Source organism: Anguilla anguilla, chromosome 5 (assembly GCF_013347855.1).
Source record: "Anguilla anguilla isolate fAngAng1 chromosome 5, fAngAng1.pri, whole genome shotgun sequence".
NCBI classification, from domain to species: domain Eukaryota; kingdom Metazoa; phylum Chordata; class Actinopteri; order Anguilliformes; family Anguillidae; genus Anguilla; species Anguilla anguilla.
The window spans coordinates 2,061,152-2,084,155 of record NC_049205.1 but is presented as its reverse complement, the minus strand read 5'-3'; the positions used below and the strand labels follow the sequence as shown (position 1 = coordinate 2,084,155).

Genomic DNA, 23,004 nt, shown 5'->3' with positions numbered 1-23,004 from the left:
TATTATGGAATTCACAGTCTTGACTTAGTTTTTCCACAATTTTAAATGAGTAATCACATGTTTTCAAAAGTTCCTATGGCTTCAATTACGTTTTAGGGCTCCACTTAGGGTTAGGGTTATGAAAACGATAAGTCTGAGGGTCGAGGCAAGTTTACGGCTGTGTTCAGCAGGTTAAAGAAAGGTTAGGACATTGGTTCTTTTTTGATTTTGGACGAGCCAAAAATTTTGTATATACTAGTATAGGTACCTATGACCATAACAAGATATGCAATATATACATATTTTTTCAGGGAAAACATTTTTTTTTAAGGCTTCAAATATATTTTTTAGCATTTGTATTATGGAATTCACAGTCTTGACTTAGTTTTTCCACAATTTTAAATGAGTAATCACATGTTTTCAAAAGTTCCTATGGCTTCAAATATTTTTTAGGGCTCAACTTAGGGTTAGGGTTATGAAAACGATAAGTCTGAGGGTCGAGGCAAGTTTACGGCTGTGTTCAGCAGGTTAAAGAAAGGTTAGGACATTGGTTCTTTTTTGATTTTGGACGCGCCAAAAATTTTGTATATACTAGTATAGGTACCAATGACCATAACATGATATGGAATATATACATATTTTTTCAGGGAAAACATTTTTTTTTTAAGGCTTCAAATATATTTTTTAGCATTTGTATTATGGAATTCACAGTCTTGACTTAGTTTTTCCACAATTTTAAATGAGTAATCACATGTTTTGAAAAGTTCCTACGGCTTCAAATATTTTTTAGGGCTCAACTTAGGGTTAGGGTTATGAAAACGATAAGTCTGAGGGTCGAGGCAAGTTTACGGCTGTGTTCAGCAGGTTAAAGAAAGGTTAGGATATTGGTTCTTTTTTGATTTTGGATCAGCCAAAAATTTTGTATGTACTAGTATAGGTACCTATGACCATAACATGATATGGAATATATACATATTTTTTCAGGGAAAACATTTTTTTTTTAAGGCTTCAAATATATTTTTTAGCATTTGTATTATGGAATTCACAGTCTTGACTTAGTTTTTCCACAATTTTAAATGAGTAATCACATGTTTTCAAAAGTTCCTATGGCTTCAATTACGTTTTAGGGCTCAACTTAGGGTTAGGGTTATGAAAACGATAAGTCTGAGGGTCGAGGCAAGTTTACGGCTGTGTTCAGCAGGTTAAAGAAAGGTTAGGACATTGGTTCTTTTTTGATTTTGGACGAGCCAAAAATTTTGTATATACTAGTATAGGTACCAATGACCATAACAAGATATGGAATATATACATATTTTTTCAGGGAAAACATTTTTTTTTTAAGGCTTCAAATATATTTTTTAGCATTTGTATTATGGAATTCACAGTCTTGACTTAGTTTTTCCACAATTTTAAATGAGTAATCACATGTTTTCAAAAGTTCCTATGGCTTCAATTACGTTTTAGGGCTCCACTTAGGGTTAGGGTTATGAAAACGATAAGTCTGAGGGTCGAGGCAAGTTTACGGCTGTGTTCAGCAGGTTAAAGAAAGGTTAGGACATTGGTTCTTTTTTGATTTTGGACGAGCCAAAAATTTTGTATATACTAGTATAGGTACCAATGACCATAACAAGATATGGAATATATACATATTTTTTCAGGGAAAACATTTTTTTTTTTTAAGGCCTCAAATATATTTTTTAGCATTTGTACTATGGAATTCACAGTCTTGACTTAGTTTTTCCACAATTTTAAATGAGTAATCACATGTTTTCAAAAGTTCCTATGGCTTCAATTATGTTTTAGGGCTCAACTTAGGGTTAGGGTTATGAAAACGATAAGTCTGAGGGTCGAGGCAAGTTTACGGCTGTGTTCAGCAGGTTAAAGAAAGGTTAGGACATTGGTTCTTTTTTGATTTTGGACGAGGCAAAAATTTTGTATATACTAGTATAGGTGCCTATGACCATAACAAGATATGGAATATATACATATTTTTTCAGGGAAAACATTTTTTTTTTAAGGCTTCAAATATATTTTTTAGCATTTGTACTATGGAATTCACAGTCTTGACTTAGTTTTTCCACAATTTTAAATGAGTAATCACATGTTTTCAAAGTTCCTATGGCTTCAATTATGTTTTAGGGCTCAACTTAGGGTTAGGGTTATGAAAACGATAAGTCTGAGGGTCGAGGCAAGTTTACGGCTGTGTTCAGCAGGTTAAAGAAAGGTTAGGACATTGGTTCTTTTTTGATTTTGGACGAGCCAAAAATTTTGTATATACTAGTATAGGTACCTATGACCATAACAAGATATGCAATATATACATATTTTTTCAGGGAAAACATTTTTTTTTTTAAGGCTTCAAATATATTTTTTAGCATTTGTATTATGGAATTCACAGTCTTGACTTAGTTTTTTCCACAATTTTAAATGAGTAATCAAATGTTTTCAAAAGTTCCTATGGCTTCAAATATTTTTTAGGGCTCAACTTAGGGTTAGGGTTATGAAAACGATAAGTCTGAGGGTCGAGGCAAGTTTACGGCTGTGTTCAGCAGGTTAAAGAAAGGTTAGGACATTGGTTCTTTTTTGATTTTGGACGCGCCAAAAATTTTGTATATACTAGTATAGGTACCAATGACCATAACATGATATGGAATATATACATATTTTTTCAGGGAAAACATTTTTTTTTTAAGGCTTCAAATATATTTTTTAGCATTTGTATTATGGAATTCACAGTCTTGACTTAGTTTTTCCACAATTTTAAATGAGTAATCACATGTTTTCAAAAGTTCCTATGGCTTCAATTATGTTTTAGGGCTCAACTTAGGGTTAGGGTTATGAAAACGATAAGTCTGAGGGTCGAGGCAAGTTTACGGCTGTGTTCAGCAGGTTAAAGAAAGGTTAGGACATTGGTTCTTTTTTGATTTTGGACGAGCCAAAAATTTTGTATATACTAGTATAGGTACCTATGACCATAACAAGATATGGAATATATACATATTTTTTCAGGGAAAACATTTTTTTTTTAAGGCTTCAAATATATTTTTTAGCATTTGTATTATGGAATTCACAGTCTTGACTTAGTTTTTCCACAATTTTAAATGAGTAATCACATGTTTTCAAAAGTTCCTATGGCTTCAAATATGTTTTAGGGCTCAACTTAGGGTTAGGGTTATGAAAACGATAAGTCTGAGGGTCGAGGCAAGTTTACGGCTGTGTTCAGCAGGTTAAAGAAAGGTTAGGACATTGGTTCTTTTTTGATTTTGGACGAGCCAAAAATTTTGTATATACTAGTATAGGTACCTATGACCATAACAAGATATGCAATATATACATATTTTTTCAGGGAAAACATTTTTTTTTTTAAGGCTTCAAATATATTTTTTAGCATTTGTATTATGGAATTCACAGTCTTGACTTAGTTTTTCCACAATTTTAAATGAGTAATCACATGTTTTCAAAAGTTCCTATGGCTTCAAATATTTTTTAGGGCTCAACTTAGGGTTAGGGTTATGAAAACGATAAGTCTGAGGGTCGAGGCAAGTTTACGGCTGTGTTCAGCAGGTTAAAGAAAGGTTAGGACATTGGTTCTTTTTTGATTTTGGACGAGCCAAAAATTTTGTATATACTAGTATAGGTACCTATGACCATAACAAGATATGGAATATATACATATTTTTTCAGGGAAAACATTTTTTTTTTAAGGCTTCAAATATATTTTTTAGCATTTGTATTATGGAATTGACAGTCTTGACTTAGTTTTTCCACAATTTTAAATGAGTAATCACATGTTTTCAAAAGTTCCTATGGCTTCAATTATGTTTTAGGGCTCAACTTAGTGTTAGGGTTATGAAAACGATAAGTCTGAGGGTCGAGGCAAGTTTACGGCTGTGTTCAGCAGGTTAAAGAAAGGTTAGGACATTGGTTCTTTTTTTATTTTGGACGAGCCAAAAATTTTGTATATACTAGTATAGGTACCTATGACCATAACAAGATATGCAATATATACATATTTTTTCAGGGAAAACATTTTTTTTTTAAGGCTTCAAATATATTTTTTAGCATTTGTATTATGGAATTCACAGTCTTGACTTAGTTTTTCCACAATTTTAAATGAGTAATCACATGTTTTCAAAAGTTCCTATGGCTTCAAATATTTTTTAGGGCTCAACTTAGGGTTAGGGTTATGAAAACGATAAGTCTGAGGGTCGAGGCAAGTTTACGGCTGTGTTCAGCAGGTTAAAGAAAGGTTAGGACATTGGTTCTTTTTTGATTTTGGACGAGCCAAAAATTTTGTATATACTAGTATAGGTACCTATGACCATAACAAGATATGGAATATATACTTTTTTTTTTTTAAGGCCTCAAATATATTTTTTAGCATTTGTACTATGGAATTCACAGTCTTGACTTAGTTTTTCCACAATTTTAAATGAGTAATCACATGTTTTCAAAAGTTCCTATGGCTTCAATTATGTTTTAGGGCTCAACTTAGGGTTAGGGTTATGAAAACGATAAGTCTGAGGGTCGAGGCAAGTTTACGGCTGTGTTCAGCAGGTTAAAGAAAGGTTAGGACATTGGTTCTTTTTTGATTTTGGACGAGCCAAAAATTTTGTATATACTAGTATAGGTACCTATGACCATAACAAGATATGGAATATATACATATTTTTTCAGGGAAAACATTTTTTTTTTAAGGCTTCAAATATATTTTTTAGCATTTGTATTATGGAATTCACAGTCTTGACTTAGTTTTTCCACAATTTTAAATGAGTAATCACATGTTTTCAAAAGTTCCTATGGCTTCAATTATGTTTTAGGGCTCAACTTAGGGTTAGGGTTATGAAAACGATAAGTCTGAGGGTCGAGGCAAGTTTACGGCTGTGTTCAGCAGGTTAAAGAAAGGTTAGGACATTGGTTCTTTTTTGATTTTGGACGAGCCAAAAATTTTGTATATACTAGTATAGGTACCTATGACCATAACAAGATATGCAATATATACATATTTTTTCAGGGAAAACATTTTTTTTTTTAAGGCTTCAAATATATTTTTTAGCATTTGTATTATGGAATTCACAGTCTTGACTTAGTTTTTCCACAATTTTAAATGAGTAATCACATGTTTTCAAAAGTTCCTATGGCTTCAAATATTTTTTAGGGCTCAACTTAGGGTTAGGGTTATGAAAACGATAAGTCTGAGGGTCGAGGCAAGTTTACGGCTGTGTTCAGCAGGTTAAAGAAAGGTTAGGACATTGGTTCTTTTTTGATTTTGGACGAGCCAAAAATTTTGTATATACTAGTATAGGTACCTATGACCATAACAAGATATGGAATATATACATATTTTTTCAGGGAAAACATTTTTTTTTTTAACGCTTCAAATATATTTTTTAGCATTTGTATTATGGAATTCACAGTCTTGACTTAGTTTTTCCACAATTTTAAATGAGTAATCACATGTTTTCAAAAGTTCCTATGGCTTCAATTATGTTTTAGGGCTCAACTTAGGGTTAGGGTTATGAAAACGATAAGTCTGAGGGTCGAGGCAAGTTTACGGCTGTGTTCAGCAGGTTAAAGAAAGGTTAGGACATTGGTTCTTTTTTTATTTTGGACGAGCCAAAAATTTTGTATATACTAGTATAGGTACCTATGACCATAACAAGATATGCAATATATACATATTTTTTCAGGGAAAACATTTTTTTTTAAGGCTTCAAATATATTTTTTAGCATTTGTATTATGGAATTCACAGTCTTGACTTAGTTTTTCCACAATTTTAAATGAGTAATCACATGTTTTCAAAAGTTCCTATGGCTTCAAATATTTTTTAGGGCTCAACTTAGGGTTAGGGTTATGAAAACGATAAGTCTGAGGGTCGAGGCAAGTTTACGGCTGTGTTCAGCAGGTTAAAGAAAGGTTAGGACATTGGTTCTTTTTTGATTTTGGACGAGCCAAAAATTTTGTATATACTAGTATAGTTACCAATGACCATAACATGATATGGAATATATACATATTTTTTCAGGGAAAACATTTTTTTTTTAAGGCTTCAAATATATTTTTTAGCATTTGTATTATGGAATTCACAGTCTTGACTTAGTTTTTCCACAATTTTAAATGAGTAATCACATGTTTTCAAAAGTTCCTATGGCTTCAAATATTTTTTAGGGCTCAACTTAGGGTTAGGGTTATGAAAACGATAAGTCTGAGGGTCGAGGCAAGTTTACGGCTGTGTTCAGCAGGTTAAAGAAAGGTTAGGACATTGGTTCTTTTTTTATTTTGGACGAGCCAAAAATTTTGTATATACTAGTATAGGTACCAATGACCATAACAAGATATGGAATATATACATATTTTTTCAGGGAAAACATTTTTTTTTTTAAGGCCTCAAATATATTTTTTAGCATTTGTACTATGGAATTCACAGTCTTGACTTAGTTTTTCCACAATTTTAAATGAGTAATCACATGTTTTCAAAAGTTCCTATGGCTTCAAATATTTTTTAGGGCTCAACTTAGGGTTAGGGTTATGAAAACGATAAGTCTGAGGGTCGAGGCAAGTTTACGGCTGTGTTCAGCAGGTTAAAGAAAGGTTAGGACATTGGTTCTTTTTTGATTTTGGACGAGCCAAAAATTTTGTATATACTAGTATAGGTACCAATGACCATAACATGATATGGAATATATACATATTTTTTCAGGGAAAACATTTTTTTTTTAAGGCTTCAAATATATTTTTTAGCATTTGTATTATGGAATTCACAGTCTTGACTTAGTTTTTCCACAATTTTAAATGAGTAATCACATGTTTTCAAAAGTTCCTATGGCTTCAAATATTTTTTAGGGCTCAACTTAGGGTTAGGGTTATGAAAACGATAAGTCTGAGGGTCGAGGCAAGTTTACGGCTGTGTTCAGCAGGTTAAAGAAAGGTTAGGACATTGGTTCTTTTTTGATTTTGGACGAGCCAAAAATTTTGTATATACTAGTATAGGTACCATTGACCATAACATGATATGGAATATATACATATTTTTTCAGGGAAAACATTTTTTTTTTAAGGCTTCAAATATATTTTTTAGCATTTGTATTATGGAATTCACAGTCTTGACTTAGTTTTTTCCACAATTTTAAATGAGTAATCACATGTTTTCAAAAGTTCCTATGGCTTCAAATATTTTTTAGGGCTCAACTTAGGGTTAGGGTTATGAAACGATAAGTCTGAGGGTCGAGGCAAGTTTACGGCTGTGTTCAGCAGGTTAAAGAAAGGTTAGGACATTGGTTCTTTTTTGATTTTGGACGAGCCAAAAATTTTGTATATACTAGTATAGGTACCAATGACCATAACATGATATGGAATATATACATATTTTTTCAGGGAAAACATTTTTTTTTAAGGCTTCAAATATATTTTTTAGCATTTGTATTATGGAATTCACAGTCTTGACTTAGTTTTTCCACAATTTTAAATGAGTAATCACATGTTTTCAAAAGTTCCTATGGCTTCAAATATTTTTTAGGGCTCAACTTAGGGTTAGGGTTATGAAAACGATAAGTCTGAGGGTCGAGGCAAGTTTACGGCTGTGTTCAGCAGGTCAAAGAAAGGTTAGGACATTTGTTCTTTTTTTATTTTGGACGAACCGAAAATTTTCTATTGTAGCATGGGTACCTATGACCATATAACAATATTGAATATATTCACATTTTTTCAGGGAAAACTTTTTTTTATGGCCTCAAATATATTATTTTGCATTTGTACTATTGAATTCATGATCCTGACATTGTGTTCCATCAGTTTTAAATGAGTACTCAGATGTTTTCAAAGGTTCCAATGTCTTCTGTCAGGTTTTAGGGCTCACCTTAGGGTTTAGCTAGGGTTAGTGTTTGGGATGGGGTGTGAGGCGAGACTCGGGACATCAGCTGGGAGCCAAAAGCTGTAAGCATACAACAGCACAACAGCTATCTGGGGTTACCCTGATGCTAACACTTCTCTTATCCTTTCATAATTCCATCCCCGTGGGGGAAGCCGCATTAAGAGTTTAAGATTATTCAGTGCACACGTGACACCGAACGAGAAACGAGTAAACCCATGTTTAACGCTTGCATTAATTTAGCCACGCCGGACTGGAGACACTGAAACCGAAGCGTCCTGCTGTTCGCGGCAAGGTTTGAAATCTCATTAACCGCCAAGCGCGCCTAACGTTAAATTAAAAGTCCATCACCGAGCGGCGAGATGCGAGGAACAGACTGTTCATTATGTTCTAAGGGGGGTGGGGGGGGGGGGTGTTGGTGGGTAGGGGGGTGGGCATATCTCAATATTACAACTGCAATATGGGGATAATATCCCTGAAGGTCTGCATGCAACTATGCCACTCACTCCCTCTCTCTCCCCCCTCTCTCTCGCTCCTCTCTCTTCATCTTCTCTCTCATTCCCCTCTCTTCCTCCTCTCTCACTCTCTCTCCCTCCTCTCCCTCACTCCTCTTTCTCGCTCTCTCTCTTCTCTCTCACTTTTCTTTCTCACTCCCCTCTCCCTCCTCTCTCTCTTTCTTCTCTCTTCCTCCCTCTCTCCCTTTTCTGCCCTTTATTTCTTTTTAGCGCTCCTGCGCCGTCGTCTTGGCGAATGAAATGGATGGCGAGTGGGAACGGCGACTGGAAATACATCTCTCCTCCAGCCGTGCACACAGGGGCTCTGCCTAGTCTGAGACTCAAAGGATCACTTCCTGGGTCAGGACTCCCCATGGCAACCGTATTCAACCTGAATTTCATCTATAAATATATGTGAATAATGCACAGTGCTGTGACAACGTGTTCGCCCCCTTTCCTGAGTTCCTCTATTAATGCCTATTTGTCACACTGCATGGTTTCAGATCTCAACACAAAACACGTTTTTTTTTTTTTTAATCATTATTTAATTTATTTGATGCTAAAATACTTTTTCAAGACACATAAACAGGATGCCAATGTAATATAATGAGAAGATAATATATAACTCAGGATGTGATTTCACTGCTGTTCTACCTTTAAGTAAATATTGAGCTTGAGCTACACTGGTAAACCAAGCTCTGTAAATAGATTGAATGTAAAAACAGAAATTACTTCTGTTTTTATTTTATGCACAGTGACTTAATTACTTAAGTCACTGTGCATCAGAACATCTTCTAAATACCTGAACGTAAGGTAATATAAAATGTAAAATACAACATCATGGATGAGGCTTTTCAGTCACGCATTCTGGGTAGGGACTGGCTTCTGGTAATCATAGACTGTTTTCATCTACAAAGCTTTACTTTGGTCTGGGAGAAATGGCTATCATTTCAAATTAGCATCTATGGTGTCTCATGGCCTGTCTTTAAAACATAATCTTATAAATGAATTTGACTGTTCAAGCATTCCAATCTGAATAATTGATGCACAAATTAAAGTAAATATCTTAAATTAAAAATTAATCGATTACTGCTTCAAAATGAGTAACATCTGATGTTTTTCGCGGATCCTTTTAGCAATGCTTCCATCAAGGCGTTTAATTCACTTCAGTTTCTGCTCTTTAAATGCTGAACTCAGTGAGGCGATCTTGCCAAGACGAGGATTCTGCTGTCACACTGCAGTCAGACGGTAATGGCTGTCCATTGTCACTGCCTCATTTCTGAATGTGCAGGCATGATGTTCGTATCTGTATTATCATGTAAACAGCATTCAGACTGCTTAACTTGTGATGTCGTGTTCTGAAGTGCAAGATAATAAATAAGTACTTGCATTCAAAGGAGAAATATCTATCTAACAAATATCTAATTTTATCATGTCTTTTCCTCGACCCATACTGCTATCTCAGTTCTGCTTTATTCAGAAGGTGGATTTGTTTCCTTGGAGACAGGTAGCTATGCAAATATGAATCTTATGGCAAGGATTTGTTTTATTGACTGCTAATTATAAAGCCTTGCAGATATATCCTCTGAAGACTGGTCAGTTCATTTTTGTCACCTGCAGGGGACATGAATCTCTGGTCTTAATCTCAAGAACCATATATAAGGCTATGCTGAAACCTACACCACAAGGGACATTCAATAAGCCAGATATAAATAATATTTTTGAAGATATTATCACTACAACATGTTTTTGTCATAAAATCCACTTGTATTGTGTCAAAAAAAAGAAAACGAATTAAACTTTTCTTTCTTCCAGGAGGATGAGTAAAGTGAGAGTGCAGTGCAATATTCACTACTGAAATTTTAATCTGCCAAAAAGTCCCATTTAAATGAAAAGTTTGTTCAGTCGGCCAGAAATTGACACTATGAGATGAACTAATGACTTAGTCGCTCTGTACAGGTCTACAGAGTGGGCTTACATAGCATCCTGCCCTTCACAACATGAAAACCCTTCATAGGCTTTTCCAGAAGAATACATTAGTTAGTTAAATATTTCTGATTTAATCCACAGTAAAACTGTTTAAATAAATATTACTGTTGTTGTGAACTGTACATATTGAAAAATGTACTTCTGAATCATGTAAATATGGCTTTCTTAGCGTTTCCTCAGAAAATAACTGAAACGTGACGTTCAGCGAGCGAAGCATGTATTATGCAGTGAATTTTAAAGTAATTAAAGATTGTTTTGGCTTTTTTATCTTTGTTTTTTGGACTGCAGCCACCTGTTCTGCAGCTGGAGTTATGCCTGAAAGGTTTGTGCTTTCACTAATGAGCATCTCTGAAACAACTATGAGGCTTTCTGCATCCAATAAAGATTGATTACAACGATTTGCAATTTGCCATTTGCCATCGCATGCTTGACTCCGTTGGCTTTTATCGAGCCCTACTCTTATTCAGATTCCATAATATATGTAACCCGATGAATGATCAGTTTAGCCAGTTTCCTATACGGTTGGGAACATGTACGGTTGTGCAAATGCATGCAAACAGACTGAAGTGGGGTTCCAGCGCCGTTGAGCCTGACGTGTGAACATGTATGCATGTTGCTGCATTGTGAGTGGAAAGCAGTTTTAAATAAAGTTTGGATTACGCAGAACTGATCTTCTCACAGCAGAGCTTCTGACCTCGTGTAAGTCTCTCTGGATGACATCGTCTGCCAAATGGTTGTAATACAATGTAACAGGTTAGGCTGCTTCCATTTTGCGGTTACAACCCCTTTCTCTGTGCACAACACACTAAGATGGCAGAACTGTTTGCCTGCGTTCAGTTAGACCTGTTCCTTATAAGCCTATTCATGCAGCGACTCAAGAACTCAGGAGTTTCTTTTTCAGCAAACGGCAAAATTTCTTTGGCAAACCGAGAAGAAACAAAACCATTAGAGATTTCACTCATTTTTATGGGTGAAAGTTAGGGATGAAGGATGATGAAATTCAGGTAATGGACATAAATCCTCAACCCAGGGATCGCATCAGACTCTATCTGGCCCTGGAACATAGTGTACCTGTCTGAACAGGCTTATCTTGCAATGCATCCTGGGTCTATGTTCTTGTGCTGCTGTGTTCCTGTTCTGTGGGGCTCTGGTGCTCTTCTCACTGAAATGTCAGCCCTGAAAAACAAACACCACAGGAAACATGATTTGGGAGGTCCCCCCCTCCCCTCCCCCCCCCCCCCCCCCCCACTCCCCCAAATTAACCAGCCAGACTGTGAAGAAAAATCTTTTCGCTTGCATTTATTTGTCAAAGTCAAAAGCCTGTATTTATTTATTTATTTGTCCTTAACCCTGACTAATGATTTGAAGCAGGAGTCTTTTTTTTTTTTTTTTTTTTTTTTTCAAAAACACAGTTTGGCAAGTTCTGCGATCACTAAAAAACTGACTGAGTCGACAGTTTGCAATGAAAAAGCGTGACACATATTTACGGATTGAGTCAACGTTTGGGACAAATGTTCATAGCAAGGGCTAGGGTTTACAACCAGCGTTAATGGAACCTGGTTTATAGCCAGCTTTCGGAAACCCCGCGCACTGCCCGCTGTCTGACTGCGGAGAAAGCATCGTGTTTGTTTCAGTCTCACTTTTACTGCAAATCAGCATCTGTTTTTTTAATTTATTAATATTTCCATATTTTACTTCCTTCTTCTGATGCGTTCAGCAGTCCTTCAGCCAGCTGTGACAGAACAGCCTCGCCGCATAGCGTTTACCATTTCTGTAATAATGTTATATTAATTGGTTTATATGTTGATTTTAATTTCATGCAATTCGTGTAATGGGAGACCGCAGAGAAGGTGTAATGTCACCACAGGGAACAGGAACTTAATTAATCAGGGAACAGGAACTTAATTAATCAGAACTGCTGTATCATTTCAAATGAACCTTTTGGGGAAGGGGTGTTACCCCGGTTCTGTAATTAGAGAACGAGCAGAATTCATGAAAACCGTGGCAAACTTTAAACTCCAGTGACTGGACTTACTTAAGATTAATTGCTGACCTTTTCTGAAAACATTTATGATCCAGACGGTGAGGGGAGTGGGTCGGGGGGCGGTGGGGCGGTGGGGTGGGGGGGGGGGGGGCAGTGGGGGGGGCTGGGTTTTAGGCTCCTGTTTGTCTGTTGTCCCAGCCCAGGCTCTCCCCCCGCAGGCCTGAACTGTGGTTAATGTGTCTCATATTCAGCATTATTCCATCTTTCCCAGCAATCAGGGCCCTGCTTGCACAGACGTGGATGCGGAATCCGTCTGCAGCCACAGGCACTGTTACTGCCAGCAGCCAGCGGGCCACGGGGCACATAATGGAACCCAAATGGGCTTTCCTTCAACCCGCCCTTTGGGGAAATTAGACGGGGGAGATTTTATTAGCAGCGTAATGGATCTGCTGGATTTTAATATCTCCATTTCTTGCGAAGGGAAGCTCTCGACAGGCCTGGTCTGGCTCCCCGCAGACAGGTCTCCCCCCCCCCCCCACTCTCTCTCTCTCTCTCTCTCTTTCTGTCTCGCTCTCCCTCTCCCTCTCTCACTGTACATAATGCATTCCACTATTGAGTTATAACCATCCTGCAGCCTGCCCTCACTTTCGATGCTTACAGGATAAGTCGTGGTCGATGATGTTGTGTTTTTAAAAAGGAAAAATATGGAAAAAAAGCATTTTATGTGCGCTGCGCATGCGCCGCGTAACGGATGGTGTGATGTGTGTGGGGGAAAGGGCCTCAGCGGCTGTAGTAAGTTAGACTATCTTTTCTCGCTTTGCGTTTTCATGCTTCCGTGCCCCTTGTGTCCAAGATAATCTACTTGCACTCCTTCAAGGACCTTCTGCTGAATGGATCTGAGCACCAGAAGACAGGTGCTGTTGCGTGGTACGGCTTGTTCGCTGGCCTTTGTGTCTTGATTGCCCGCTGAATGTCTGTCTTTCGGGAGGGACCTTCAAAATTCTCTCTGTGTTTCACAATCTCAGGTCTCTTTGCCCAGAACATTCAAAGGCAAACCTTGTTTTGTGTCATTTCATCTTATCTTTTTGCTGGGCAAAGTCATAATGATGTCAGGTTTTTTTTTTTTTTTTTTTTTTTTTTTTTTTTTTTTTTTTAAACGAGGACCAGAACAAGGAGGCATTGTTCAATGTTAAGGACGAATGTTGACTGTATCCAGGCCTTTGACTTTGACAAAACAAATGCAAGTTATTCACAGTTTGCCAGTTAATTTTGAGGATCATATCACATTTTTTCCTTCTAGTGGCTAAATGCAGTTACTGCAGGTGCTTCCAACCAGTCAGTGAGCCAGCCAGTGTGTTCGAGTCGTTTTAAATGTTTCTCTCATAGGATCAACCAAATATAGCCTAATGTTTATCTGTAAGGAGGGGGGAATGCATTCTGTTCAGTGACAGACTCCTAAGACCCGTAAGTTCATTTTTATCCCCTGTTAAGGACCGGAGGTTCTGGTCTTAATCTCAAGAGCCATATATTCTTCTCTGTGAAAGCCTACAATACAAGGGACATTCAATAAGAGTCAAATAAATAATATTTTTTGAAAATGTTTTCGCTGCAACATGTTTTTGTCATCCAAGACACTCGTGTTATGTCAAAAAAAAAGAAAAAAACATTAAGATACTGATATCGCCGCTGTTGCTTCTCTCAGGAGGACAGAGAGGCGAAAGTGGCGGTTGAGCTGCGGGTCTGTGAGAACAGGCTGCACGAGAGACATTCACACGCGTGCGTGCCAACACTGCCCATGATGCACACGGTGAAAATGCCTGCCAAGCTTAGCCAGGCTGCTAATATACGGGCTAATGCACGGTTTCACAGATACGATGACGAAAAAATCTGTTCTGCAATGAACTACAGTCCAGTCCTTTGTTCTGTTTTCTTCCAAAAGGGCCGCTTTTCGAGACCTTGCAGACCGACAGAGCATACTGCAACCCACACACCATGCGTGCGCGATGAGATCGAGGGAGGTATGGAGATGGAGTGTGAATTCCTGTTTCAGCACCACGGACAGCTCTACTTGAAGGCAATCCGCCAAAGGCTAACTTGTGGTAGCCTGGACAATGGCAGCAGTCACAACGTTACCGTGCATAATGTGGTCTTTGTTTTTGGCTATTGTGCACTGTACTGCATACATTGGCGCCTTTTAATAATCGCCATGCGACGCGAATGAAAACAGTCACACGTTGTACGTTGTCGCCGAATGAATTGTTCAATCACCTTGAATTATTCAGGTGTGGCGGCACACCATATGGGTAGCGAGCTCGTGCGAAAAATTGAAATGCGCCATGACTCAACAGGTGACAAGCGGAGAGCCCCGGCGATAAGCAGAACGACGAATTGTAATTGGCGGTCAGAATTATTGGCCGCTAACGTGATTGGTGAGTTCGGTAGCGGCCACCTAGCCGCCGTGGTGCCTGTCTCTTCAAAACCAAAATTCCTCTTTGAAGGCCAGCACACCCCGGGGATTGCAATATGAGGCGGGAGGCTCTCTCCGTGCATCGGCGTGTTATGTGTTATGTTAAGTACATGATACATTTTCATAAAACAGTAAACAATAAAGTTGAATAAATTCTCTCTTCCTCTTCCCACATTTCTCTCTCCACGCCTGCTATGAATTGCCTCACCAGGATAGCAGAGGATTATGGGTTATGAGTACTGTGTTAATGAGTGGCTGATGGGTTGTTTATGAAAAATTACTGTGCCCTGCGGCTAAGAAAGGCTTGATGTATTGCCTCCATCTTTGCACTCCAGTCAGGGATGTGAGTTCGGCGTGTGTTTGCGCATGGAATGAGTCTGCCAAGAACTCCATCTTGGCCAAAGAACGAGCATCTCTTTTATTTTTACTCGGCAACCCTTCCAAGAAACCGTTAAACTGCTGTGGTCCCTTTCCGTCGTTCCGGAAAGTTTTTGTGTGGTATTGTAATCTCAGGATCATTGAATAATTGTCTTAGATTTCAAGATAAACAACTAGTTGCATTGCCATCGACAACTCATTTATTACTTCAGACAGACCCTTTTTTTTTTCTGTAGTGCCGTAAACGACCAAATTATGTTGCCAAACAGTGTCATTTATCAGGTTCAAAGCAAACGTACCCCTGATAGTACAACACAAACAGTTAACACACGCAGGTTCAGTTCGCAAAAAGGTAAAAATAATATACTTCCCATTTTTAAATAATATATCACCTAGTGCAGTTACACATCATACCACCACCATAAATTCTGAGGGCAGTGGTTGATATGAAATTCCCAAATATTGTAAGCAGAGATCCCTCCAGACATACAGGATTTTCATACATGAGCAGACTTTGTCCGTTCTCAGTCTGTTTACATCCACATAAAAATGTCCATTCCTGAATGGCTGTACGTGACTGAATGCTAAGATTATTATATTTTTAAAACATTATTTGATCGAGATCTGTGGTTTCCACAATAAATGTCATAAAAACATGCATATGAGACAAGGATACCCTATAACATTTTCAGTCTCTTTCGGTTCAACACGTTTGTCAACAGGTTTTGCCATAAATGAGCCGGAAATAATTCTTACACACATTTCTAATTACAAGAGAACCTTTCCAATGCGAGTTGTATTCGATGCAAGTGGATCCTGATCACGTGGAGAACATGTGATTAATGCAAGAAGTATAAGAAAACATTACTTGACCTGGCATTTTGAAATCAATAGCAGACATGAATTGCCACAGTACAGATAATGAGGTATCATCAGTCATTACTCCCTTTTAATTCATTAGACACAATTCATGCAACCGTGGTTTTTCATCTGTGTGTGTATGTGAGTGTGTGTGTGTGTGAGAGAGAGAGAGAAAGAGAGAGAGAGAGCATGTGTAGAAAAGGGGACTTACCATTTATTACTGGCCTATTCCTGCTTTTCAATATTTTGCTAGAAAGCATGATTCTTTAAAACAGCAAATGTTTTCATTTTCAACCCGATAGACACAGTTCAGACAGCCTTTCTGTGTGGAGTTTGCATGTTCTCCCCGTGTCCGCGTGGGTTTTCTCTGGGTAGTCCAGTGTCCTCCCACTGTCCAAAAACATGCAGGTAAGCCGATTGGAGACTCTAAATCGCTCATAGGTATGAGTGTGTGTGTGTGAATGGAGTGTGTGTGCATGTGTGTATGTGTGTGTGTGTGAATGGTGTGTGCGGCCTGTCCAGGATTTATTCCTGCCTCTCACCCAATGCATGCTGGGATAGGCTCCAGCACCCTATCACCAGGATAGATAAGCAGGTACAGATAATGGATGGATGGATAGATACAGTTCATTTGCATGCCTCCTTTAAATGTAAAGCGTCTTCATAAAAAAACCAATGTGCATTGTCTCTTCTGCCATGATCTAATTCTACATTCAGTAAAGCATTTAAATGACTATTGTACATTTTATTTAAGGCTTTACGTACAGCCACTTTCAGCAAGCATTCATCGCAAAGCCAAGGTTACAGCAGGAGAATGAAATGCTGTGTTTTTTCCCATCCAGAAGGAGCGCCTTTCCTGAATTACCATAAAGTTCTAACTCAACCGAACAAGCGTTTATAAAGCTGATTTCTGTCACTCCCTCCGCTCATCTCTTGGGATTTAGTTAAATTTAGTACGGCTTTTTCTAACTTGGCGTTATACTGAAAGATGGGAATGAATCCAATGGATTCCCTGCAATGCATGATGCACATAGAAATGGGTTAATTTATTATTACTGAAACACCGGCTGATGATTCTTCACAAGTGGAAGAAACTGATTCTTTCAATACCCTAATGGCATATTCAACCAAATCATGATGTCCAAACAAGTACTTTCACTGAGTGCTATGTGCCAGCTGAATCTCTGTAATTGAATGTAGACATAATTGAATTCCGAGTGAACATTCTCTGTTGCTGTGGTAACACACAGTTGACTGTCTGAACTGCTTTATAGAGTTTAAGTGAAGCAAGCAGAAGGTAAACAAGCTACATTTGAGGGCAAATGCAAATTGAATCAGCGAAAAGAACCCAACCGCTTGCTTTCTCTGTGACTGACAGGGTTAGGGACAACACCAATTAAATGTTTCTGCACACTGAAGTGGATCAGTGAATTAGAGTTCAATGGCATTCAATGTAGTTTATAGGATTCGCTCCATTGGATGTTGAACTGAAAAGGGAAAAATTGCTGCATAGAGCATGGTGATGAATGTGATGAATTTGAAATGATTGCCTCTTTCTGGTCTTGATTCCCCCCCATTGGGAGGGCGGTAGTGTAGAATGATGGTTTGGAAGCTGGTCCTGTAACCTACAGGTCACGAGTTAGATTCCCGGGTCCCCTTGAGCGACAATGTTCTTGGAGGTCAACCATTTTGTAGGTTTTCCCGCCAACCCTTAAAAAAGCACAGCTCATTCAACAGCTGGGGATCTCGTTGAGCTGCTAATTAGTAGAATCAGATGTGCCAGTTTAGGGTTAAAATGAAACCCTACAGAACAGTGGATTTCCAAGAACAGGGCTGAACAACTTCAATGTAGAAAGAAGCAAATGGGTTTGAAGGTGTTGTGCTGATAGATGATAAGTGTAGCACCGTGGCAACCCCCTGAGATCTACCGCGCTGTAGGTTTTCGTTTAAACCCTAATTTTTCATTTAAACCCTAATTTGGCACACCTCACACTCCTAATTAGCAGCTCAACGGGATCTCTAGCTGGTGAATGATAGGCACACAGGTGAGCGAAAACCTACAGCACAATAAGCTGTTGGAACCGGTTAAGTTGCAGGCGCATCTCCTAGAACTATCTTTTGAAGTTAACGCATCTGAAATCAGAAAAAAAATGAAATGCTCCAAATCCTTGATCTAAAAAATAAAAAGAGTTTCTTCAGTCTCCACAGTGTGCGAGTCAGTACGTGCGTCATTTACGCAGGTAAGAAATCCGTACGAAGATTATGAAACTATTTTAAACCTGGGAAACACATGAAAGAAAATGTTCCATGTACCACAAACTCAGGAGCCAAAGCTAAGGCAGACAATGATGAAACAAGGCCCGTATATTTTAGTGTCTGTTCACTGGCGCCCGCTACCATAAAAACCTTCGAGGTGGGGGCAGGGCAGGTCTAAATTGAGGTTTAATTGCAGCCACGTCATGGATGCTTGCGTAAATGTATCACCGACAGGGACTTGAATCAGCTCTCAAAGACACTCCATACACAGCTTTGGATGGGGGTAAGCCAGTGGGTCATTGCCCATGGATTTATGGATCTTAGAAACGTATCCTGATGAAAACGTTGTAATTATCCCTGTTGAACTCCATAGGCTGGGGGTGTCAGGACAGGAAAAATATATGAACACATTTCCAGGCTTTTGATCTCGTCCGATGGGTGGGCGCCAGGGTTCTTGATTTAGTGTTGCTTCCGACGTTAAACAGACAGAGTTTTTCTGACCGGAACTTTCCGTGCATAATTCAGCCATCGTACATGAAGTTATCTGATGGCAATGACTGTTTATTTCTGTTTCTCTTTTCTAATAGTATTATTATATAATTGTAAAAAATTGTATAATGATAAAATAATACTTGTTATTGATATAATATATAATAACCAGCCCAATAGGGTTAAGCAGGACCTGTGTACAGAGAATTAAGAGGGTCTGAGAGAGACAGTGCATGATTATGGGAGACGGTACATGTGTATGAGGAAAAATGCATTTCAGTGGAAAACAGCAAAACATATGGGACTATAGTCTTATGTCCAAAATGTGGAAAAAATGCAATACATTTTAATTTCACCTTTATTGGTTCAGGTGCATAGGAAATCATGTTTGTTGAATTGTTGTGGTGAAAGAAATGTATATCCATGTGTTTTTAGACATTTATGAAGAAAAATGTATTTCATCAGGAAATCTGAAAATACATAAGACTATAGTCTTATGTCCAAAATGTGGAAAAAATGCAATACATTTTAATTTCACATGTATTGGTTCAGGTGCATAGGAAATCATGTTTGTTGAATTGTTGTGGTGAAATAAATCTATATCCATGTGTTTTTAGACATTTATGAAGAAAAATGTATTTCATCAGGAAATCTGAAAATACATAAGACTATAGTCTTATGTCCAAAATGTGGAAAAAATGCAATACATTTTAATTTCACATTTATTGGTTGGGGTGCATAGGACATCATGTTTGTTGAATTGTTGTGGTGAAATAAATCTATTTCCATGTGTTTTTAGACATTTATGAAGAAAAATGTATTTCATCAGGAAATCTGAAAATACATAAAACTATAGTCTTATGTCCAAAATGTGGAAAAAATGCAATACATTTTAATTTCACATTTATTGGTTCAGGTGCATAGGAAATCATGTTTGTTGAATTGTTGTGGTGAAATAAATGTATATCCATGTGTTTTTAGACATTTATGAAGAAAAATGTATTTCATCAGGAAATCTGAAAATACATAAGACTATAGTCTTATGTCCAAAATGTGGAAAAAATGCAATGCATTTTAATTTCACCTTTATTGGTTCAGGTGCATAGGAAATCATGTTTGTTGAATTGTTCTGGTGAAATAAATCTATTTCCATGTGTTTTTAGACATTTATGAAGAAAAATGTATTTCATCAGGAAATCTGAAAATACATAAGACTATAGTCTTATGTCCAAAATGTGGAAAAAATGCAATACATTTTAATTTCACCTTTATTGGTTCAGGTGCATAGGAAATCATGTTTGTTGAATTGTTGTGGTGAAAGAAATGTATATCCATGTGTTTTTAGACATTTATGAAGAAAAATGTATTTCATCAGGAAATCTGAAAATACATAAGACTATAGTCTTATGTCCAAAATGTGGAAAAAATGCAATACATTTTAATTTCACATGTATTGGTTCAGGTGCATAGGAAATCATGTTTGTTGAATTGTTGTGGTGAAATAAATCTATATCCATGTGTTTTTAGACATTTATGAAGAAAAATGTATTTCATCAGGAAATCTGAAAATACATAAGACTATAGTCTTATGTCCAAAATGTGGAAAAAATGCAATACATTTTCATTTCACATTTATTGGTTCAGGTGCATAGGACATCATGTTTGTTGAATTGTTCTGGTGAAATAAATCTATTTCCATGTGTTTTTAGACATTTATGAAGAAAAATGTATTTCATCAGGAAATCTGAAAATACATAAGACTATAGTCTTATGTCCAAAATGTGGAAAAAATGCAATACATTTTAATTTCACATTTATTGGTTCGGGTGCATAGGACATCGTGTTTGTTGAATTGTTGTGGTGAAATAAATCTATTTCCATGTGTTTTTAGACATTTATGAAGAAAAATGTATTTCATCAGGAAATCTGAAAATACATAAGACTATAGTCTTATGTCCAAAATGTGGAAAAAATGCAATGCATTTTAATTTCACCTTTATTGGTTCAGGTGCATAGGAAATCATGTTTGTTGAATTGTTGTGGTGAAATAAATGTATATCCATGTGTTTTTAGACATTTATGAAGAAAAATGTATTTCATCAGGAAATCTGAAAATACATAAGACTATAGTCTTATGTCCAAAATGTGGAAAAAATGCAATACATTTTAATTTCACATTTATTGGTTCAGGTGCATAGGAAATCATGTTTGGTGAATTGGTGTGGTGAAAGAAATGTATATCCATGTGTTTTTAGACATTTATGAAGAAAAATGTATTTCATCAGGAAATCTGAAAATACATAAGACTATAGTCTTATGTCCAAAATGTGGAAAAAATGCAATACATTTTAATTTCACATTTATTGGTTCAGATGCATAGGACATCATGTTTGTTGAATTGTTCTGGTGAAATAAATCAATTTCCATGTGTTTTTAGACATTTATGAAGAAAAATGTATTTCATCAGGAAATCTGAAAATACATAAAACTATAGTCTTATGTCCAAAATGTGGAAAAAATGCAATACATTTTAATTTCACATTTATTGGTTCAGGTGCATAGGAAATCATGTTTGTTGAATTGTTCTGGTGAAATAAATCTATTTCCATGTGTTTTTAGACATTTATGAAGAAAAATGTATTTCATCAGGAAATCTGAAAATACATAAGACTATAGTCTTATGTCCAAAATGTGGAAAAAATGCAATACTTCTTAATTTCACCTTTATTGGTTCAGGTACATAGGAAATCATGTTTGTTGAATTGTTGTGGTGAAATAAATCTATTTCCATGTGTTTTTAGACATTTATGAAGAAAAATGTATTTCATCAGGAAATCTGAAAATACATAAGACTATAGTCTTATGTCCAAAATGTGGAAAAAATGCAATACATTTTAATTTCACATTTATTGGTTCAGGTGCATAGGAAATCATGTTTGTTGAATTGTTGTGGTGAAATAAATCTATATCCATGTGTTTTTAGACATTTATGAAGAAAAATGTATTTCATCAGGAAATCTGAAAATACATAAGACTATAGTCTTATGTCCAAAATGTGGAAAAAATGCAATACATTTTAATTTCACCTTTATTGGTTCAGGTGCATAGGAAATCATGTTTGTTGATTTGTTGTGGTGAAAGAAATGTATATCCATGTGTTTTTAGACATTTATGAAGAAAAATGTATTTCATCAGGAAATCTGAAAATTCATAAGACTATAGTCTTATGTCCAAAATGTGGAAAAAATGCAATACATTTTAATTTCACATTTATTGGTTCAGATGCATAGGACATCATGTTTGTTGAATTGTTCTGGTGAAATAAATCAATTTCCATGTGTTTTTAGACATTTATGAAGAAAAATGTATTTCATCAGGAAATCTGAAAATACATAAAACTATAGTCTTATGTCCAAAATGTGGAAAAAATGCAATACATTTTAATTTCACATTTATTGGTTCAGGTGCATAGGACATCATGTTTGTTGAATTGTTCTGGTGAATTAAATCTATTTCCATGTGTTTTTAGACATTTATGAAGAAAAATGTATTTCATCAGGAAATCTGAAAATACATAAAACTATAGTCTTATGTCCAAAATGTGGAAAAAATGCAATACATTTTAATTTCACCTTTATTGGTTCAGGTGCATAGGAAATCATGTTTGTTGAATTGTTCTGGTGAAATAAATCTATTTCCATGTGTTTTTAGACATTTATGAAGAAAAATGTATTTCATCAGGAAAGCTGAAAATACATAAGCCTATAGTCTTATGTCTAATATAGCAAAATGTGCACCTTTCATTTTTTGATTCATAAAAATGTTTCACTGAAATTAAAACATGCAAATAACAAAAGCAATTACTGATGCTGTGCCTAGTACCTCAGGAACAGACTCCAGGAACTCCAATGATGCGACACAGCTGGTTCATAAAGTACAATTTATTAACCAATCACACAGGGAGAGCATCTCAAGGGCAGTGCAAAACCAACTCTGAAAACTTTCACCTTTATGTACAACAGAAACCAAACACTTGAAGGCACACCCTCGCAGAATATACTCACCATTTTTGTACAGTTTTAAAATTAGAACATTTATTTTTTAAATGGAAAATATGTAATAGTAGTATTTTATTTATTTTCTTTATACCTAGGCTTCGCAAGAAACCAAACCCTTATCTAAACAATGCATTTTTGTTATGGCACAAATACATAAGACTATAGACTTATATCTAAACAG

The 23,004-nt window shown here is 36.5% G+C and overlaps 1 long non-coding RNA gene across 1 annotated transcript in view; it reads left to right on the top strand.

Moving 5' to 3' along the window:
• Nucleotides 1-14,382, top strand: part of LOC118228385 — a 46,190-nt gene extending 31,808 nt beyond the window's left edge. The window contains exon 3 of the long non-coding RNA XR_004765473.1: nucleotides 14,254-14,382. This is a non-coding gene — a long non-coding RNA (uncharacterized LOC118228385). The remainder of the gene's footprint in view (nucleotides 1-14,253) is intronic.
• The last annotated feature ends 8,622 nt before the right edge of the window (nucleotides 14,383-23,004 follow it).